Source organism: Ursus arctos, unplaced genomic scaffold (genome assembly GCF_023065955.2).
Source record: "Ursus arctos isolate Adak ecotype North America unplaced genomic scaffold, UrsArc2.0 scaffold_1, whole genome shotgun sequence".
NCBI classification, from domain to species: domain Eukaryota; kingdom Metazoa; phylum Chordata; class Mammalia; order Carnivora; family Ursidae; genus Ursus; species Ursus arctos.
The window spans coordinates 55,900,883-55,921,246 of record NW_026622763.1 but is presented as its reverse complement, the minus strand read 5'-3'; the positions used below and the strand labels follow the sequence as shown (position 1 = coordinate 55,921,246).

The following is a 20,364-nucleotide window of genomic DNA, read 5'->3' as shown; positions in this document are numbered from 1 at the left end:
TCTCCAACTTCCAGTGCGGTGCCGCCCTTTCCGCCGTTCGCGCCCGGGCTGCTGTGGTGACGTCCGCTTGGACTCAGCCAATGGTGAGCGCCCACGTCGGGAGAAGGCCTTGTGACCGCTCGTCACGGGAGAAAAAGGCCTTTCTCTTTCTTCTTGCGTTTTTTTCCCCACCCCCACGTAGGCCTCTCGGTGTTCACTTGCGAGTTCATTTCTTTCCGGTGCCTGAATAAAACTCCACTTTTCTTTCTTGTATTTCAAGGTTGTAAGAAAGCCTTCTGGGCCCCTCGGCATCTCCTCACACTCTTCCGTATGCCAGAGACCAGTTTCTGTGACTGAGACGCCCACTGTGAGGGCCCGCACTGAACAGTCCTGCGACCCCCGACTTATATGAATCTTGGGCACGTTGGAAAGGCCTCAAAAACGCGGCTGACATAGTGAAATTTCACCCTTAATGAGGTGAGGCAGAACTGATCGAGGTTAGTTCATAAAGTACTCACCGAACTCAAGAAATCTGTCGCCACTGTTTACTTAACTTCTGGTTACTGTGGAAAGAGCTGAAGCAGCTGTTCTCGCGGATTTAATTTAAGGAATGATTTACAAGATTTCTAAAAGGATGGGCAGATAGTCTTCTATGCGCGAGTGATTTTTTTACCTTAATGTTTCCAGCTCGGTCTCGAAGTATAACGAACGAGATAAAAGAGTTAGAAACCAGAGATCTAATAATCCTTTCTTGATCTAGCGAAGTAATTTCAAGTCATTCGACCTTACTGAGCTTTTGTTTTAGTTTTTTAAATGAAAGTGGGGGTGAAATTAGGTGATCTCCAACACCTTTGAGAGCTGTGAATTAATAGTCTACGGATCCATATTTAAAGAAAGGTGCTGATAAAAGTGACCACAATTTACAAGTCTCCCTGCCCTGCTAAGAAATGCCCTGTATTTTAATGTAGCAGTGCATAAGAGCACCTCCTTTAGAATTGATCAAGTCCTCCCTTGGAAAGATTAGAAATAAAGTCAAATATATTATAAATTCCTTGAAAAACAGTTCTTGTTAACAAATGGGGAATGGTCGGTTTGGAGTTTAGAAAAGAGAACACAAAGAATAAGAATTTGTTGGTATTTATCTACCACTGCCAAGCGGAACAGGTGTTTTATTTGGGAGACATGAACAAAAAGTACTTTGTTCTGCAGCAGAAACCAGTCACCAGGCCTTCATGTACTTGGATGAAATAACCCTCCAAACCAGCCTCCTCCTGTTACTATGATTCCATATCAAAAGCAAACAATTATGTATTCTTATCAGGTACTCCTAATAGCCAACAACAGTAGTTAAGACGTTCAGAAAATGTTTACCCCAGTGTTTTGCTTATACATCAAAGCTTTGTGAGTTTGATTACTGTGAAACAGTCATGCATAATTTCATCAATTCGTGTACTTAGAAAAACACAAAGTTAAAGACCTTAGGAAGATGGTATCCACACCAAGGTACCTAAGAGGCGCTTCAAGGGTGATCAAGAAGACTGATCACTTGGCTTCACTATAGGACATGTTCGTCCAGATGTTTCCTAACCAAGTTATTTCTAATCAATAATAACAATCATAATTTGCTGCTATTCTTTCTCTTTTGAATTGTATTAAATTCTTTTTTTTTTTAGATTTTATTTATTTATTTGAAAGAAAGAAAGAGAGAAGGAACAGTGGGAGGGGAAGAGGGAGAGGGAGAAGCAGACTTCCCGCCAAGCAGGGAGCCTGATGCAGGACTCGATCCCAGGACCCTGGGATCATGACCTGGGCCAAAGGCAGCCGCTTAACCAACTGAGCCTCCCAGGCGTCCCTGAATTGTATTAAATTCTTATATTCATATGAGAAATGATGGGGGATGTGATATTAAGTACTTCACCCAGGAACCTGGTTTATCAGTCCATTTATTCTCGTCTTTTGTCCTTCAGTAAATGTAGATCCTCTCTTTGGATTTGTCCAGGTTTGTTGTTCATCCAGACTCTGTGATTTTTAGACATTAGCTATTTTTTATGCTTTTGTCTAAGCTTACCCTCCAGCCCTGCAGCCGCATGGTATCTCATACAAATATCCATGCTGGAGTTCTTGACCCTGTTGGATACAGACTTGAATCTTAGCCGTTGTCTATCCCTGTAGCCCTGGCTCTCTTTGAAATGTGATAGAGAGGAAAGAGAGTATATGGGGTGGGAAGCAGGGAACAAGGGTCCTAGCGTAAGATGAGGTGGCAGACACACTTTATAAATAAATTATATCAGGGCCTCTCAACTTCTTGCATATCACAGCACATACAGAAAATGATAATTTTTGCACAGCACACTAGGTTACCTAGATGAGATTTGGAAGCATCTAAACGATGGTAAAAAAAAAATTCATAGCATTATCTTTATGTAATTATAAATTACACTGTGTTAGAGAAGATATTAGAAATTGCATTTGAATAACCCAAATAAATTTTTCCACATTTTTAAATGATCAACTTGAACTTGTTTCTGTGAATATATTTTGATACTAGGTTTTATGGTTGAAGTGACTTTATGCAGTTTCTGATCTAAACTTCTCTCTTTTTTTTTAAAAGATTTTATCTATTTGAGAGAGAGAGTGTGTGAGAGAAAGAGAGAGCGCGCACAAGTGCGGGGGGAGGCAGAGGGAGAAGCAGGCTCTCCGCTGAGCAGGGAGCCCGATGTGGGGCTCAACCCCAGGACCATGGGATCATGACCCGAGCCAAAGGCAGACGCTCAACCAACTGAGCCACCCAGCTGCCCGTGATCTTAACTTTTTAATGATAAACTTCTCATATTCCGAATAGTAATTATCGGTGAGGGACTCTGATCACGTAAGTGGGTGATAAAATACTTAAAATCATTTTGGGGCAACCATTCAAAATTTACAATTATAATTATATTTAAAGAATAATAATTCTTTTACTGACAGATGTAATATTGCAATGTCATAAGATAATGCAAATGGATTTGGAACCCAATAGTGTATTTTTTATCTGGATTTCCACATTGAAACTCTAGCTTTCAGAACATGCATGCACTGTCAGCAGCTAATCTGGGCACCAAAAAAAGAGTGCATTGCTACAAAGGGATAGAAATAGCCACTACATGTTAAGAAGAATATTAAGGGCATTGCCTGGAGTTGAGCCCACCAGAAACCCCACTCTGCCCAGGCTCCTCTTTCACCCTCTAACAAACTACCCGAGACTTTGTGCTCTGCCCCTAGGATATCTGGATCACAAACTCGAGCATTGGCTCCAACATATCTCTGGTCCATGATGTGCACTGAAGTGCTTTGCATGTGGATGCCCATGTGACAGGCATCTCCTTGGCCATGCACACTCAGCAGGACTTAAGTGCTGGTTGTTGTCCACAGTGCTTGCTGCTGCTTTGGCATACATCCTGGACTGCTCCACACAGGCTGCCTTAAGGAGACCTAAACAAGGCAGCTCATGGCCAGAGGTACTGACCCAGGGAGCTCTGGCTCTCCCTGAACCCTCTGAACTGCCCCATTGCAGGAGAGGTCAGTTCCTTAATCCACATTCAGGACACCAGCATGCCAAAGTTCAGTAGTTGTGAAGCACTACCTAGATTGTGTGCCTAATTTTATGAATGAGGAAGTTGTTCTGCAGATCAAGGAGTTGATTTTTTCTTTTTCTTTTTCTTTTTTTTTTTTTAAAGATTTTATTTATTTGACAGAGAGAGACACAGCGAGAGAGGGAACACAAGCAGGGGGAGTGAGAGAGGGAGAAGCAGGCTTCTTGCTGAGCAGGGAGCGTGATGTGGGACTTGATCCCAGAACTCTGGGATCATGACCTGAGCCGAAGGCAGACACTTAACGACTGAGCCACCCAGGAGCCCCAGGAGTTGATTTTTTCTAAGAATAATAGCGAATTATGTCAGAGTCAGAACTAAAAGAGAAAGAAAATTGATTGAAAATGTTTTGGAAGGAGGAAGGTAATTCTTAGGAGGAATTGTAATATAAGCTTTGTTACCCACCACTATATTCAGAATATGATAATAACTTTATTTTTCTAAAATCCTGTGTTTTATTTTTATTTATTTTAACGATTTTATTTATTTGTCAGAGAGCAAAAGAGAGCACAAGCAGGGGGAGTGATAGGCTGAGGGAGAAGCAGGCTCCCTGCTGATGCGGGACTGATTCCAGGACCCTGGGATCATGACCTGAACCGAAGGCAGCTGCTTAACTGACTGAGCCACCCAGGTGTCCCAAAATCTTGGTTTTTACATAAGGAGTATATAAAGTAAAACACAACAAAATTCCATTTATATTTTCTTCTAGACCTAATGAATGTATTAAAAATATATGAATGCGTATGGGGCACCCAGGTAGCTCAGTCAGTTAAGCGCCTGCCTTCAGCTCAGGTCATGGTCTCAGGGTGCTGGGATAGAGCCCCATTTGGAGCTCCCTGCTCAGCAGGAATCGGCTTCTCCTTCTCCCTTTACCCCTCCCCCTGCTTGTGCACACGCACGTGCTTGCTCTCTCTCTCAAATAAATAAATATATGAATGTATATATGTAACCATAACTATTTCATTTATACAAAAATATATCAAACTATCCAGATTGATCTGAAGTTTTCATTTAACCCCCACTTAATAAACGAGTAATTTATTGAACTCTATGTGCCAGGCACTGCTAAGTGCTGAAAATTCATTATAGTCACATTTTTAAAAAAGATTTTGTTTGTTTATTTGAGAGAGAGAAGATGTGCACACACTTGCACAAGGTGGGGGAGGGGCAGCGGGAGAGGGAGAAGCTGACTCCCTGCTGAGCAGGGATCTCATGCTGTCAGAGGCAGGGGCTTGATCCCAGGACCCTGAAATCAGGATCTGAGCCAAAGGCAGACACTTAGCCAACTGAGCCACCCAGGCGCCCCTATAGTCACATTTTTGGACACGTACCGTATACCTGGCACTTTTCTAAGCACCTTCTATTCCTGATCTCATTTGATTCGCTTAGCAACCTTAGGAGTAGGTCCCATTATTGCCATTTTTTTTAGGTGAGTAAACTAGGGTTTAGGAAGTTGAATAAATTGATCAGGGTCATATAGGCCCTACAACTGAGGAGTTGAGGTGGAATGTTACATCATAGCTCTTTGTACATTTTACTATTCTTGAAAGTAACAACCTTTTCTTAAAAGATTTTCTGTCCTGTATCTGTCACATTCACTACCTCTTTCATCATGTCTCCAAAGACTTGTGTACAAGAGTGGCTGTCTCATAGTAGGCAACTCGTTTGTTTTTGAAGAAATAAGTGAATAAGGGGTTCCCCAGGTGGCCCAGTCGTTTAAGCATCTGCTTTCAGCTCAGGTCATGATCTCAGGGTCCTGGGATTGAGCCCTACATTGGGCTCCCTGCCCAGTGGGGAGCCTGCTTCTCCCTCTCCCTATGCCTGCTGCCCCCCCTGCTTGTGCTTGCACTCACTCTCTGTGATATAAATGTTCTTTAAAAAGTCTTTAAAAATAAATAAATAAATAAATAAATAAATAAACAAACAAACAATGAATGAAATATTTTTGGCCTAGTGCAAAATGAAAATGCAGCACCCCTTGTTCAAAAATTAGTAAGAATTTCAAGACTGACATCAGAGTATCAAGCCAAACCAGGACTCTCCAGAGCCCAGTGCCCTGTGTAGAATGTTCTGTCATATACCTATGAGGCTGACCTGATGCCTAGTGTAGTGCCCTGTCTAGAGTAGGCTCTCAGTCTCTTAAACAATTTGTTCACTCTTCATTTTGTGATGTATCTACACTTCCTCATCAGCAACTCATTTCTTAAGTGTTCATAATCTAGTTTGTTCCTCAGGCTATGGAAAATTTCTTCAAAGTCATAAATGATTATCTAACCATCAAATTAATTTTTCTATTCTCAGTGTTAATTCTTTTGACTTAGTTCAGGCCACTTTAGCAAAATACCAGAGATTGGGTGAATTTAAAAACATTTATTTTCTACAGTTTTAGACTGGGAAGTCTATCAAGGGTGCCAGTATGGTTGGTTTCTTGTTAGAGCCCTCTTCCTGACTGCAGATGGCTGCCTTCTTGCTGTGTCCTTACATGGAAAAAAGAGAAAGAGAACTAGCTCTTGTGTTTCTTCTTTATAAGGACACTAAGCCCAACATGAGAACTCTACCTTGCTGACTTGATTGTCTCCTACTAAAGGCCTCATCTCCAAGTACCAGCACATTTGGTATTAGGGTTCCAACCTGTGAATTTTGGGGCAACACAAATATTCAATCCATAGCATACCTCCCTAACCCGGGGATTGACAATAATGCCTATCCCTCCTTTTTGGTGTTCTCCTACCTTGTCTTTATTAAGGACATTAATTCTCCCCTTCACTGTTCTCTCTAATCCCCTCTGGATCCTTTCCTCCATTTCCTTCTCCCTCTGTTTCCATGAGATTTGTAGCACTGAGAATCCTCAGGGAATCTGTACATGCTTCCCAGGAGGTTAAAGTAGCGGTCAGTTCTGATAAGTGTGTTGTGATGATGGAATAGATCACAACACCCTCCTCCCCAACACACCCCCCCCCAGATGGATGATTTAAAGGATGAGGTAGTTTGATACTAGAAGTATTGATGAATGCACACTGATTATGCTGTCCGACAGGTTCCAACTTGAAAGTTTGGAAAGGCTAAAAATCTTTGTAATAGGTCTTTTACAAATGACTTCCCTGTGCTTCCCTTGTCACATCTTGTGGAATGGATATCTGTGATTTCACCTGTCTAACATCTAGTTTCCTTCTAGTAATTGCACTCTGATTTTCTTTTTCTTTTTCTTTTTCTTTTTTTTTTTTTTTTACGAATTTATTTATTTATTTTAGAGAGAATGATAGCAAAAGAGATCACAGAGGGAGACAGAGATGGAGAAGCAAACTCACTGCTGAGTGGAGAGTCCGATGCGGGGCTCGATTCCAGGACCCTGAGATCATGACCTGAGCTGAAAGCAGATGCTTAACCGACTGAGCCACCCAGGCACCCCTCATACTCTGATTTTTTTATGGAACTACCCACTTCTCATTCTTAGAGTATACGGTGCAGGGGGAGCTCGCTGATCCCACCCCTGACCACAAGAGCAGCATTTGACTTAGGTCTGGCCAATTGGAATATTGTATCACTTTGTAACTAAACTAAGGAGTTTGTTCCTTGGTGAGTTACAAATAAAGGACTACACCAAATGGAGTTGTCACACAAAGGAAAATTTATTTGCAGCAAATAAGGAGATCACAGGAAATAACTTCCAAAGCTGTGACTCCCCAAGCAAGGGTGAGTGGGTTCTTTTTATTTAGGGTTAGGGTAAATATTCAGAAAGGGGAGTTTTGTCATCATATGTAGAGGTGAGCATAAGGTCATGCATGCATATTCAGGAAACATGCCTATACACGCGTTATATGTTATGTTAACGAGGTTTGTACTCCTCCTTGGGTGGAGATTTTAACATAAGGAGGTAGAGGTAACTGTCCAGCACTCCAGGGCTCACCTGCAGAGGTCCATCTGTGCAGGTGTGAGTCAGGTGCAAACTGGTCTAGGCCAGCAGGAGCTCTTCCTTTTGTTTGCCTCTAAAAGATAAGGTTAACATTCTTGTGAAGAAGGAGGTTGTTGGGGATCTTGCTGATAGCACCTCTAAGCTATGGTAATTGGCTCAATAGGGCAAGTGACTTATTCATTGATTCATTTATTCACTCAACAAATATTTATTGAGCACCAACCATGTGCCTGAAAATGTCTTAGGTGCTAGGGATACATCACAGGAAAGAAAAAAAAAAGACAACATTCATGGAGGTTACATTCAAAGTGAGGGAGGCAGACAATAAATAAATTATATAGGAGTAGAAAATAGCAAGTGCAGAGACCCTTGTTAAAAATCAAAATTCAACTGAGTAAATTTTAAAGGTCAAATTGGTTTTATTAAACAAGGGAAGCATGAATTAGGGAGCATCCCACCTAGCAAGTAGAGGGGCCTCCTGTGAGGAGTTGTACAAAATGGAAGGCTTTTATAGAAAGAAGCTTAGAGCAAGAAGTTTTAGCAAAAGAAAAGGAAAGATTGTTTCAGGCAAGGTCCTTCCCCTAGGGCAAAGAATTAAGGGGAAAGATGTCTTACTAGGTAGATTACCTCATCTTCCTTTAGGGCTGGCAGAGAGGGCCCAGGTAACAGTTTACCTGGTGGTGCCTACCAGAAAATTCCATATTTTGGCTTAAGATTCCACTCCTGGAGAAGTTTTGAAACTGCAGTGCTGTGGTGGGGCAAGTAATTCCATCTTGGTCCTGTGGCTTTCTTTTTAACATTCTGAAGCTGGGTCTTGTTGGGAGTATTTGAGCCAGGAAGCTCATTTGGTAGAAGCAGAGTGAGAGAGGGGGAAGAGAACTGCAGTAGGATCAGAGATAATAGGAGATGTGGTCACGCAGGACTTGTCGGACATTTTAAGAATTTTGTTTTTTTACTGTGATAGGAGAAACATTGGGTAGTTTTGAGGCTTCGATTTTTACTGGATGCTCTGAACTCTAGCAGGTAGAGCACTTCCTATCTTTGTTCATTAAGGTCTGTTTCTGGGGTTTTATCTTGTTCTCTCTCTTTTTTTTTTTTTTTTTGGAACATATTTCTCTGTTCTTTTTCTTTTCTTTCTTTTTTTTTTTTTTTTAAGATTTTATTTATTTATTTGAGTGAGAGAGAGAGAGCATGAGCAGTGGGGAGGGGCAGAGGGAGAGGAAGAAGCAGACTCACCAACTGAGCAGGGAACCTGATGCAGTACTTGATCCCAGAACCCTGGGATCATGATCTGGGCCAAAGGCAGAGGCTTAACTGACTGAGCCACCCAGGCACACCTGTTTCTTCATTTTCCTTTAGTCTCTGTCACCTCTTCCGGTCTTGAGGGAATAGTCTTGTATAGGAGATGAACTTTATTGTTCAGCCCTGCCCGGGCTCTTGATTGTCTTTCAAGTCTTTGTGATTGTCCAAATGGGAGCCAAATGTTCAAGTCAGGGAAATGTGAAACCAGAGTGTTAGGTTAGTTAGACATGGACACTGGATTTATCCCTGATGACAGGACTGGAGTAGAAAAGGAAACTGTGCTAGAAACAAGAGCGTTAGTGATGTAATTTTTGAATATAGGTGAGCTTTGATGGGGTCGGGAGCCGACGGCCACGAAAGAGTTCTTGGGTGTCTTTGATGCATCTTAAATTGACATAGGGAAGTGAGAAAACATCTTGGCTAGAGAGAAAATATATGGAGAAAATAAGATGACTTTTTGTTGGATTTGATGCTAGGTAGTTGAAAGAAGATGAAAGGTAAACTTTTGAGTTAGCAGAGCCACTTCTATTAGTAGCTGTAGAAATAGTGATATATTTTTTAAAGGGTTAAATGAGATAATCTGCATGAGTGTACATACAACACAGTGCCTACTTGTTATTCCAATAGATGGGAGAGATATGGAAAGCCTCAGGTCCTCAAAGGAGACAGACAATCCAGTAGAGCGTTGGTATTAATCTCTGATCAATGAATGCAATTCAGATCCCACCCAGAGTGCATGGTAGATAGAACTGAAATGATTAGAGGGACTATGTGAATGTTCCACTTGTTTGTAAATTAAGAACTGCCTACATATCTGTGTAGGAAGAATCAAGATAACATGACCCAAATAAAGTGGGCTAGAAGGACTCAAAACTGGTGAAGTTGAGAGTGAACTGTCAACTCTGATCCTCAGAGCTAAGGATAGACTTTTGAATGAGTCTGAGAAATGAGCATCAAATAAGAGCCAGTTGTTAGTGATGTAGTTTTTGAATATAGGTGAGGTTTGGTGGGGTCCAGGAGCTGACGGTCAAGAAAGAATTCTTGAGACGTCTTCAGTGCAAAATGGTGGTTTTATTAAAGGACTGGAACAGGACCCAAGGGCAGAACAAGCTGCTGCTGCAACACCCACACCCCCCTGCTGCCCCAGGATTGTGGGGAGCAACTGATTATTTTACTTTGGGTTGGGGGGAAGTAAGGATAAGGGAAGTTCCAAAAGGATTTTCATATGCTAAAAGAAGACTCCTCAAACCTGAGGCCTTGCTATTATTGTCAAGCCAAGGTTGTTTTTCCCCCTCTAGCAAGGCATTAACATTAAGACAGTTGGGAGCTTCCTGGAGGAAAGCTATACTCTGCCTGCCTCGAGTATTTGTCCATGGGCTGCAGGTTATAAGAACATTTAATTTTATCTACATTTCCTTCTGCCTTTGTTTCCCACATCATTAGGGAGGAGCCAGGCAGATGAAGTAAGAGGAAGGAGATGGAAGTCCTAGAAAGGGGATCAACTTAATTTTGGTGGATGGTTTCCCCAGTTTGGGATTACTTCCCTCCAACTGGGAGTGTTCTATGTAACCACCTCGATGTGGCATTTCTTACTGTGGTATCTTGGTAGCTCTCCGTAGCCAGTCCTCAGTTTTGTCTTAATTTCTCAACTTCAGTTTTCCACCACCAGCACCACTACTATTCCCATCATCCTAATTTTGATTTACTTTTATTAATTTTAACATCATGTACCAATCTGGCTTCTTTGTGGGTGAGAAATACCAGTGAACGCACTGAATGAAAATAGTATGAAGTTCAAGACCGTGAAGAAAAATTTGGGTGGGCGTTGCTGTCAGTACAGTTGGTCTCAGCTATTGTTAGGAAGAAAGTAATCTGATTGAAAAAAATGAGATTAACATCCAAATTGACAGACCTTTAATTCTCTCAGGACTACTTTTTTTCTGTTTTTATTATAGAAATTTTTTAAAATACAGAAAAATGGAAAGAACTGTACAAAAATCACCTTTATACCTATCAATTAGATAAAACAATAGATGACCACTTGCCATATATTTTTTGTTTCTGTATGGAAATACATTGCAAACATCATGACACTTTTCCCCTAATACTTTAGCCTGCATAACCTAAAAATAAGGTCATTCTCTTCTATAATCACATTGCCATGGGTTTTTCATTTATAAATCTTTTATAATCAATTGCAGTCATTATTCCTTTTGATACATAAATTGCCCCAAATTTGGCTTCTATGTCCTTTGTGTCATGCTCCCACTAATCTTTTTTTTTTTTTTAAGATTTTTTATTTTTAAGCAATCTCCTCACCAAACATGGGGCTCGAACTCACAACCTCAAGATCAAGAGTTACATTCTCTACCAACGAGCCAGCCAGGCATCCCATGCCCCCATTAGCCTTAAAGAGTTTGCCTGAATTCTCTCTCAGGTGCATTTGAATTTTATTAATCAAAACAAACTGTAGATGGTGGAATTTTAGGCAATATGTGGAAAGATTGGGAGATGAAGAAAGAGAGAAAGTGGCCTATATACATGTAAGCCCGCAAGATTGTCCTTAGAGTCAGCCAGCCTAGGCTCATCTTGACCTGGGGAATCTTCCCTTCCTTCACATTCACAGCCCAAGATTCACCAAAAGCTCCATGGTTTTTCAGAATTTATTGGCAGGTGGAGGCTGAAATTACTATGTGAATGTTCCACTTGTTTGTAAATTAAGAACTGCCTACATATCTGTGTAGGAAGAGTCAAGATAACATGACCCAGATATAATTAATTGAAATAAAAGGGGGGGGTTCCTGATTGGCTTAGTCAGTAGAACATGCAACTTTTGATCTCGTTGGGACGCTGAGTTTGAGCCCCACATTGGGTGTAGAGATTACTTAATAAATAAATGCTAATTTAAAAATAATTAAAGGGAAACATTCATCAGTAGCAATATGGGACCTTAAATAAGGAAAGCACGTAGTTAAAAATAAGACAGTAGGTCCAAAATGGAGTCATTTAGGCTAAATCCTACATCACTAATCCAAGACTTAATTGCAGTTTCACTCACCCAGAAGTGGACTCCCAAACCAGTCAAACAGGAATCACCTGATCAGCACTATTTATAGGTCATATGCCTGACAGGCCCCGGCCATCCCCTAGAGGAAAGTAATCTTGTGATAACCAACCGGCTCTTTGCCCACCATAACTTCCTTATGTCTGTTCCCTTCTGCCTATAGAAGTCTTTGATTTTGTACAGCTCTTTGAAGTGCTGTTCTGCCTGCTAGATCAGATGCTGCCCGATTTGAATCAATTTTGCTCAAACTCAAAATTTTTATAGGCCTGTGTATCTTTTAACACATGTTAATGTGTATAGTGATGAGAGATTTCTGACTGAGATGCTGAGAGAGCACGCCTTTGGGACTGTCCACACACAGAAATCTGGCTGCCCTGCACCTTGTTCCTTCATGGCCTTCTGAGCTCACACTGACAACAAATCCCACAGCTTTAAGTTATCTTAGGTATCCCAGGAAAAAGCCGTGTCTTAAGAAAATTTCTTGTGACAATAATACCTTAACCCAAAGCAAACATTTTCCAAGGGTGGTAAGGGAGTCACTGAGACAAATTAGTGGAGGAATTTGATTTTGGACTCTTTTCATAAGTCACACCGTCATAGCTACTTCCTAGTCTGCTACCTATCTCTGGCCCTGCCTACAATCTTATCACTCACTATATGGCTGTAAACATGCAGAATGTACAGAAGATTAAATTACCCTGAGTTATGCAATCTCCTTTCTTATAGGAGGAAGGACAAATGCTTTCATGTTGCTGCAAATATAGTAATGCTCAAGACATATTTGATGTAAGAAATTTAAAAAACTCTGTGAAGAATGGAAGAGACATTTAAGACTGCCAGTCTATTCAATAATCTCCCAACCTCTTTTCATTCTATATACGTAGATCCCTACATAGATTTTAAATACTTTTGCTTTATGTGCTGATTTTCATTTCCCTGTGTTTCCCTTTCTTCGGGTTCATCTAGTCCTTTTACTGTCATTGCCTTAGTTAATATCCTCGTATCTACTGTCATGTGCTTCCCATCAAGAATGTTTTTTACTTCAGTTTTCCTAACAAGGAGCTTTGGGATTTCTTGATTTAGTGAAGTATTTCCTGGAAACAATATGAAGGGAATTCTGCTAATCCTACACACTATATAAAATTATACACAATCTTAGAGGACAAATAATTTGTAAGTAAAACAAGGATGTAGATTTGATAGGCTTACGTGTAATTCAGATGTCCCCTCTCTGCTTTGCTACATGGAATAGCTAAACCATCTCAGGTTCTCTTCCACCCTGGAGCTCTGCTCAGACTCTCTGTAAAAGGAATCTTGGTATGGGCTGCTAAGAAGTTACCTCTCCTGCCTCCATATCATTAACTATAAGTGGAAAAAACCATGTAATAAGAAAAGTACTTTTATTTACACAGCTAAGCAAACAAAATATTCTGGTTACTGTGGCAGTATATCTTATACACATTCCTTAACCTCCAGAAGTGTACATAAAAATTAGAAAATAGAGGGGCACCTGGGAGGCACAGTTGGTTGAGGGCCCAACTCTTGGTTTTGGCTCAGATCCTGATCTCAGGGTTGTGAGATCAAGCCCTGTATTGGACTCCAGGCTCAGCATGAAGTCTGCTTGAGATTCTCTCTCCTTCTCCCTCTGTCCCTCCCACTCATGCTCACACTCTCTTTCAAATAAATAAATAAATCTTTAAAAAAATGATAAAAATAGAATAAAAAGAAGTAGGTGTAAGAAGAGGCAGATTATTATAAGGCTTGAAGGGTGGGCGTCATTCCCTTTATTCCCTTAATAGGCATTTTTCTCTGGCATTTTATTTATTTTCACTGTGGTAAAATGTATATAACGTAAAATACATCGTTTTAGCCAATTTTAAGTGTACAATTCAGTGACATTAATTACATTCACAATGTTGTGTAACCATCACTGCTATTTCCAAAATTTGTCTATTACTGCAACCAGAAACTCTGTACCCACTAAGTCATAACTTCCCATTCCCCCCTCTTCTCATCTCTGGTAAACTCAAATCTACTTTCTGTGTCTACAGACTCGTCTGTCATTTTTAAGGGTTTTTTTTTCTTTTTAATATTTTATTTATTTATTTGAAAGAGAGAGGACTAGCAGGGGAAGGGGCAGAGGGAGAAGCAGGCTCCCCACTGAGCAGGGAGCCCTACCTGGGACTTGATCCCATGACCCCAGGATCACAACTTGAGCCGAAAGCAGATGCTTAACCAACTGGGCCACCCAGGAGAGCCTTCTCATTTTAAAAAGGTGAACTTTGGTGGCTTTTGGATGGGAAATGGCTTAAGGAATGCAGAAGAACAAGACTTAACTCTTTTCCTTCGGGTAACTCAAAGGGATAAACTTGGAAAACCATTATAGTGTCCTTCTCTTTCGCTTTTCTCAGGATGCCGTATTTGCTCTCATTAGCAGAGGTGTTGATCTAGCTGGCAGAACTGGGAAATTGGGATTTGAGATGGAAAGGACACAAAAAGAAATATCTACATGATATTCAGCTTTGGAAAGCAGAAAGTATTATGCATGTCAGTAGGCTTGCATGCTGAGTTTTTATCTTAAGAGAGGATTTTTCCAAATCCTTTTGTCATTCACTGGCCGAAGCAGGAGGGACCAGCTCATAAAGTTCTGTGGTATATAGAGAGGATACTCTTCTGTTTATATTAATAAAACCACAAGTCTTGTTGCTCAATAGCTGAAGAGGGGAGTAGTTAGGTTAAGGTTGCCTGCAAGTAACAAAAATACTCCAGGTAAGAGTAAACGGTGGAAGTTTGTTTCTCCATCATATTCCAGAAGTTTTTTTTTTAGTTCACCAGGTTGTCTGTCCATATCTGGCATGGCATTCAGTAAGACTTGGAGACTTAGACTCTTTCAATCTTGCTATCTGCTATATTTCACACTAGAAATTTAATCTACATTGCAGCCAGTAGGCAGAATGAAAGGGGGAGTGAAGGGTACATCACCTTCCTTTAAGGATATTTGCTACAAACTGCATATACAAAGTGTGTTCTTATCCCATTGGGCAAAACTTTGTCACATGGCCATAACTGACTGCAAGGGAGCCACGAAATGGGAGAAGGGTCATACAGATATTGGGAAATAACTAGCACTTTCTACAACAGAAAGAGAGGTAGTTTGAAGAATGAGACTTCCAAGATGGAGGGCAGTCCTGAGTGGAAGGCCAGGGTAGGGATCTGGGCAACCCAAAGGCAACCCAGTAGGAGGGAATTGATTGTCAAAAGTAGGTTAGTTTGAACGGAATAGGTCAAGAGGCTGAGAAGTGGGTTTTGTTAGCCGAGAAAGTAGCAAGTGTTCTGTATCTTATCATTTTGGCTAAGACTAGTCCTGTCCTGTCTTTACTACAAATTGTATGTGAAAAGACTTCTTTAGAAAATAAGTCCCAGGAGGGAAGGGAGCCTGGTGGGTATCTCTCTTCATCACACTGCCTGAAGAGCCTAGAGGTAGGGTTAAGGTTAGCAGGAAAGACCTTAATCAGGAGACAGGGCCTGGACCTCTGGCCTGCTGAGGGAGCTGGCTCTGGTGAGCAGCAGCAGGTGAAGGTGTGTACTTTGGGATGCACACAGCTCTGATGCCTTCAGCTTGAGAGGGGAGTCTGCTTTGTTCTGGCATTTAATTTATGCCACACGGGCACAGAGGCCACATAATATAGTGATTTACAGCAAGGATTTTGAGCCAGACTGTGTAGTTTTGAACCCCAGTACTACCCCTTGTTATCTCTGTATCTTTCCTATATGAAAGGAGGTACTAAATACAAATACCTTCCTCATACTACATGATTACAGGATGTAAACAAAACCAGAGATACATTATCATTGTAAAGTTCCATATGGTTGATCCTACCAAATTGAGATTATTTGCCTGTATCTAAAAACGACAACATTTGAGATTCTACTTTGTCCCTACAGCTCTGTTAGTGTCTCTCCTATTATGTCAGCATTCTTACAAGTGGTCCTGTTTTGTTTTTTTACAAGGCTTTCATAAGTTTCTTGTAAGAATTAATTTGATTAAAACATGATATATAGAAAAACTAAAAAAAATAGCTATTATGTATTAATATTATTATTATGTCTCAGAACAAACTGGAGAAAATGGCTGAAAAAAAGGAAATTTTTTATTTATCTATTTTTTAAGATTTTATTTATTTGACAGAGATAGAGAGCACAAGCAGGGGCAACAGCAGAGGGAGAGGGAGAAGCAGGCTCCCCACTGAGCAGGGAGCCCGATGCGGGGCTCGATCCCAGAATCCTGGGATCATGACCTGAGCCTAAGGCAGATGTTTAACCAACTGAGCCTCCCAGGCATCCCAAAAATGGAAGTTTTTTAAAAAGAAGTTTACTGAGGCTCTGGAAATAGGTATTTACTGATTTTCATCAACATTGATGTAGCATGATGTTGATGGCGATAACATATAATCCTTGCAAAAATTTGTAGATGAATAAATATGCTTTCAGTTGCATCATCAGTTCATGCAACAGAAATGACCTTAAATCCATAAGAAATGACAGACACAAATGGGGTAAAGACTGCATTAATAAATTATTTTTACAGTTGAACAACATTAAATCCAAGCAATGTTATTCTGCTGTTGATACCACAGATGTGTTCTTTCGGTTGGTCGCTTGTAGCAATTATGACAATCACAAAACGGCAAGTAGAAAACAAAGTGCAGGGGCAGCTGGGTGGCTCAGTCGGTTGAGCATCTGCCTTCAGCTCAGGTCATGATCCCAGGGTCCTGGGATTGAGCCCAGCATTGGGCTCCCTGCTGGGGGGGGGGGCTACTTCTCCCTCTCCCTCTGCCTGCTGCTCCACCTGTTTGTTCTCTCTCTCTCTGTCAAATAAATAAATAAAAACCTTAAAAAAAAAAAAAAAAGAAAGAAAACGAAGCGCAATTCAGTTTGTTCTCAGGAGTAAACATAAGAGAACAAAGCAGGACCCCTAGCACGAAATCGGACATTATAATAAATACACTTATAAAGGTTGTAGGGACAAAGTAAATACAACCCTGATGTCTTCTTTTTTGCTCCCCTTTCCTTTTTGCACGATACAAGCAAACTCCATTTGGTAGGACTAACCATGTTGAACTTCTAATGATAATACATCTCTGGGTTTGTTTACATCCTATAGTTTATTCACAGAGCATGCTGACCAGTATACCCTATGTATTTACTTCAAGCTTACAACATCAACGGTGAATTCTATTCAGTTCAAATACTACCATGGTCTTTTAAAGTTGTAGTTGTATCATTCTAAATACTATTAGATGTATTAGTAAAGCCAGATTGATTATTTTCAGTTTATATCTCAGATTTTTTCAATTTTTATTATTTTAATTATCTGTATGTTGTAATTACATTTCTTTCTACTATACTTTTTTCAGTAGGTTAATTATGTCTTGGTGAAATGTCCCTTAAATGATATCATATGAACCATATAAAAAGACTAATTCTAATATTCTAATATGCAGTGATTTAGATTTAAACAGTTTTAATGAGTTCTAGAAATAAAATTTATATATCACTTCATTTATATTGTTTTAAATTTGGATTTCTCTTACGCATTAACTACTTCTATTAAGTATAGGACAATTTGAAAAGCAGAAACTTATTGTTATTAAATAATAGAGCAATAAAAATGTTTTTCGGAGAGGGGGAAGAGAAGGTTCAAAACACCTAAGCAGTGACCCAAACAGCTTAATAAATCATTTGGCATGAAGCACCTCAAAATGTGCTAACATGTTCAGAACACTTAATTCCATGTATCTGAGGGAGAATATCACATATTTTGATTCCCTAATTTGAAATGATTTTGAGTTTTTTCTCTTTTTGGCTAAAAAAATGACCTTGATTTCTTAATTTTGGAATTACACATTCCTTCATCTAGACCTTATAATAAGTAATGAAGACAAACTGGTCACATATTAGTGTAACTCCTAAAGTTAGAACTGTTGGGCGCCTGGGTGCCTCAGTTGTTAAGCATCTGCCTTTGGCTCAGGTCATGATCCCAGGGTCCTGGAATCAGGCCGCATTGGTCTCCCTGCTCTTCAGGAAGCCTGCTTCTCCCTCTCCCACTCCCCCTGCTTGTGTTCCCTCTCTGGCTGTCTCTCTCTCTGTCAAATAAATAATAAATAAAAAATCTTAAAAAAAAAAAAGTTAGAACTGTCGGTAGAGTTAAATCTCTAAAATGTAGAACACTGACTCTCCTTCAGTGAGTACTGCTATTTACTGAAAGGTAGAATGTTGTAACACGGTGTAGCTGATGGCGTGGGTAAACACGCCTCCAGCTGGTTGGTACTCCTTTCCTCAGGCTCCCTGGGTCTCCCAGTCTGCCTTCAGGAAACATTTCCTGTCGGTTAATTCCAGGCCAGGCACTCATATCATTATTGCCAGTAAACTAGCAGTATAAAACATTGTAAACCAAGACCTCAGATGGTCCGTGAAGTCCTTTCAAGTGGTACTTTCTGTTTAACTCTTTATCACAGGTCAGGCTAGCCCTACAGGCAGTCACTGGGGTTTATCCCCAGTGTCTTGGCTTCTTCTCTTTTTGTAAGTAAGGAACAGAAATCTATTCTTTCATTAATCCAAGTAAAAGGGGTGGGGACACATGATAGCAAAGAGCTCACAAAATCAAACATAGTCAGACTTCATGGGAAATAAGGCTGTAAAATGAAGTTATCAGGAACCCAGGAATCTATATTCTTCCTTTTTCTGTCTCAGTGGGGCCAACTGGTGTCTCCTCTTCCTTTCTTTTGGCACATCTCCTCCACTTTCCTTTTTCATGTAGCTGGCACATTAACGTACCTGTTCCGGAAATGGCAGACAGTCTCCAAATGTGTATGACCTATCAGCATAGCTACCTCAGGCTTTCCCGGTCTGTTCAAAATATTTGAGAGGGGTGGCAGTGAGGGGAGAGAGACAGAATATGATTTGATACAGGGAAGCCAGTGGATGGACTAATTTTACCTCAAATAGCTGTCTTTGAACCATCAACCTTGGTTGTAGGACTCCTGGATGTTAAAGATCAGTCTTACTCATCACAGCAAAGAAAATGGAAGATGAAATGCGAAGCAAACTGGAAGATCAATGACATTTGAAAACAGTAACAATTACTACATTTCATCCTCCTTGATGTTTTCTCTTGTATGCTAGCTAGATTTTATGATATTCAGTTGGTAAGAGCTTAAACACTTTGTAGGAGCAATATTGACACAGGAGAGATGATCTCTCTTTCTCTGCCAGGTGAGGATACGGCAATATTACTGCCATCCGCAAACCGGGAAGCAGGCTCTCACCAGACCCCAGATCTGCTGGCCCCTGGATCTTGGACTTCCCAGCCTCCAGAACCCTAAGAAATGAGTGTCTGTTGTTTAAGTTACCTACTCTGTAGTATTTGTTGTAGTAGCGCAAACTAAGATAGGCAAATAAGATCCAATAAAGTTATTTAAAGATTTTTCTCTTGATACTTGATAATTTTAACAAACGTGCGCTGGATTGACATGTAACTGTGAGTGTGTTGCTTATTCCCCAGGGACTTCAGTTCTTCGGAGTTACTATAATTCACTTAATAATGAAGTTCCAGATATATTCAAACCCATCAAGAAAGCATTGCCTGATTGGATTTCAGAAAGGATTCTACACCTCAGGTATTTCATTAGTTTATTGCTTCTGTGATGATATTATTTGCCTCTAACTTTCTTTATATTTATGAAATTTTATTTATTTATTTTTTAAAGATTTTATTTATTTATTAGAGAGAGAGCGAGCACAAGTAGAGGGAGCAGCAGGCAGAGGGAGAGGGAGAAGAAGGCTCCCCGCTGAGCAGGGAGCCTGATGCAGGGCTCAATCCCAGGACCCTGGGATCATGACCTGAGCCCAAGGCAGATGCTTAATGACTGAGCCACCCAGGCACCCCTGAAATTGTATTATAATAAAACTTAGAATATTAGACCTGGAAGAAATATTAGAAATTATGTAGTCCAACTCCCTCATTAATTTATACCATATTTTATCCTTCTAATTATTGATATACCTTTGAGGTAGCAAAAAGGAATAAGAAAAATCTGGAACTACATCCGATGAAGTGCTTTTTGGAAAGGAAACAAAACTCAAATGAGGCCTTATCTTTGTCAATAAAGCTTTATTCATTTATCCCATAATTATTACCTGATAGATTTTTAAGATTTGGAATAATCATAGTATTCACAGATATGAAATAAGAAGGTGGACATGTTTATGGTTTCTGTTAGAGGAAAGAAAACCAACTTTTAGGTGATTCTCCTACATTCGTAATTAGTTGAGCTTCAAATATACATAGACATTGTATAGATCACTGATGTTGAGATTTTTCTATGTAGACAAATTTGAAAAACTTACTTTAGTCTTTCAATAAGTTTTGAATGGTATGCTATTTGATGACGAAAAGTTTATTTCTATACTTATTA

At 40.2% G+C, this 20,364-nt stretch overlaps 1 long non-coding RNA gene across 1 annotated transcript in view; it reads left to right on the top strand.

Moving 5' to 3' along the window:
• Nucleotides 1-20: 20 nt before the first annotated feature.
• Nucleotides 21-20,364, top strand: part of LOC123000648 (uncharacterized) — a 101,012-nt gene continuing 80,668 nt past the window's right edge. Inside the window, exons 1-3 of the long non-coding RNA XR_008961539.1 lie at nt 21-83; nt 260-456; nt 19,452-19,566. This is a non-coding gene — a long non-coding RNA (uncharacterized LOC123000648). The remainder of the gene's footprint in view (nt 84-259; nt 457-19,451; nt 19,567-20,364) is intronic.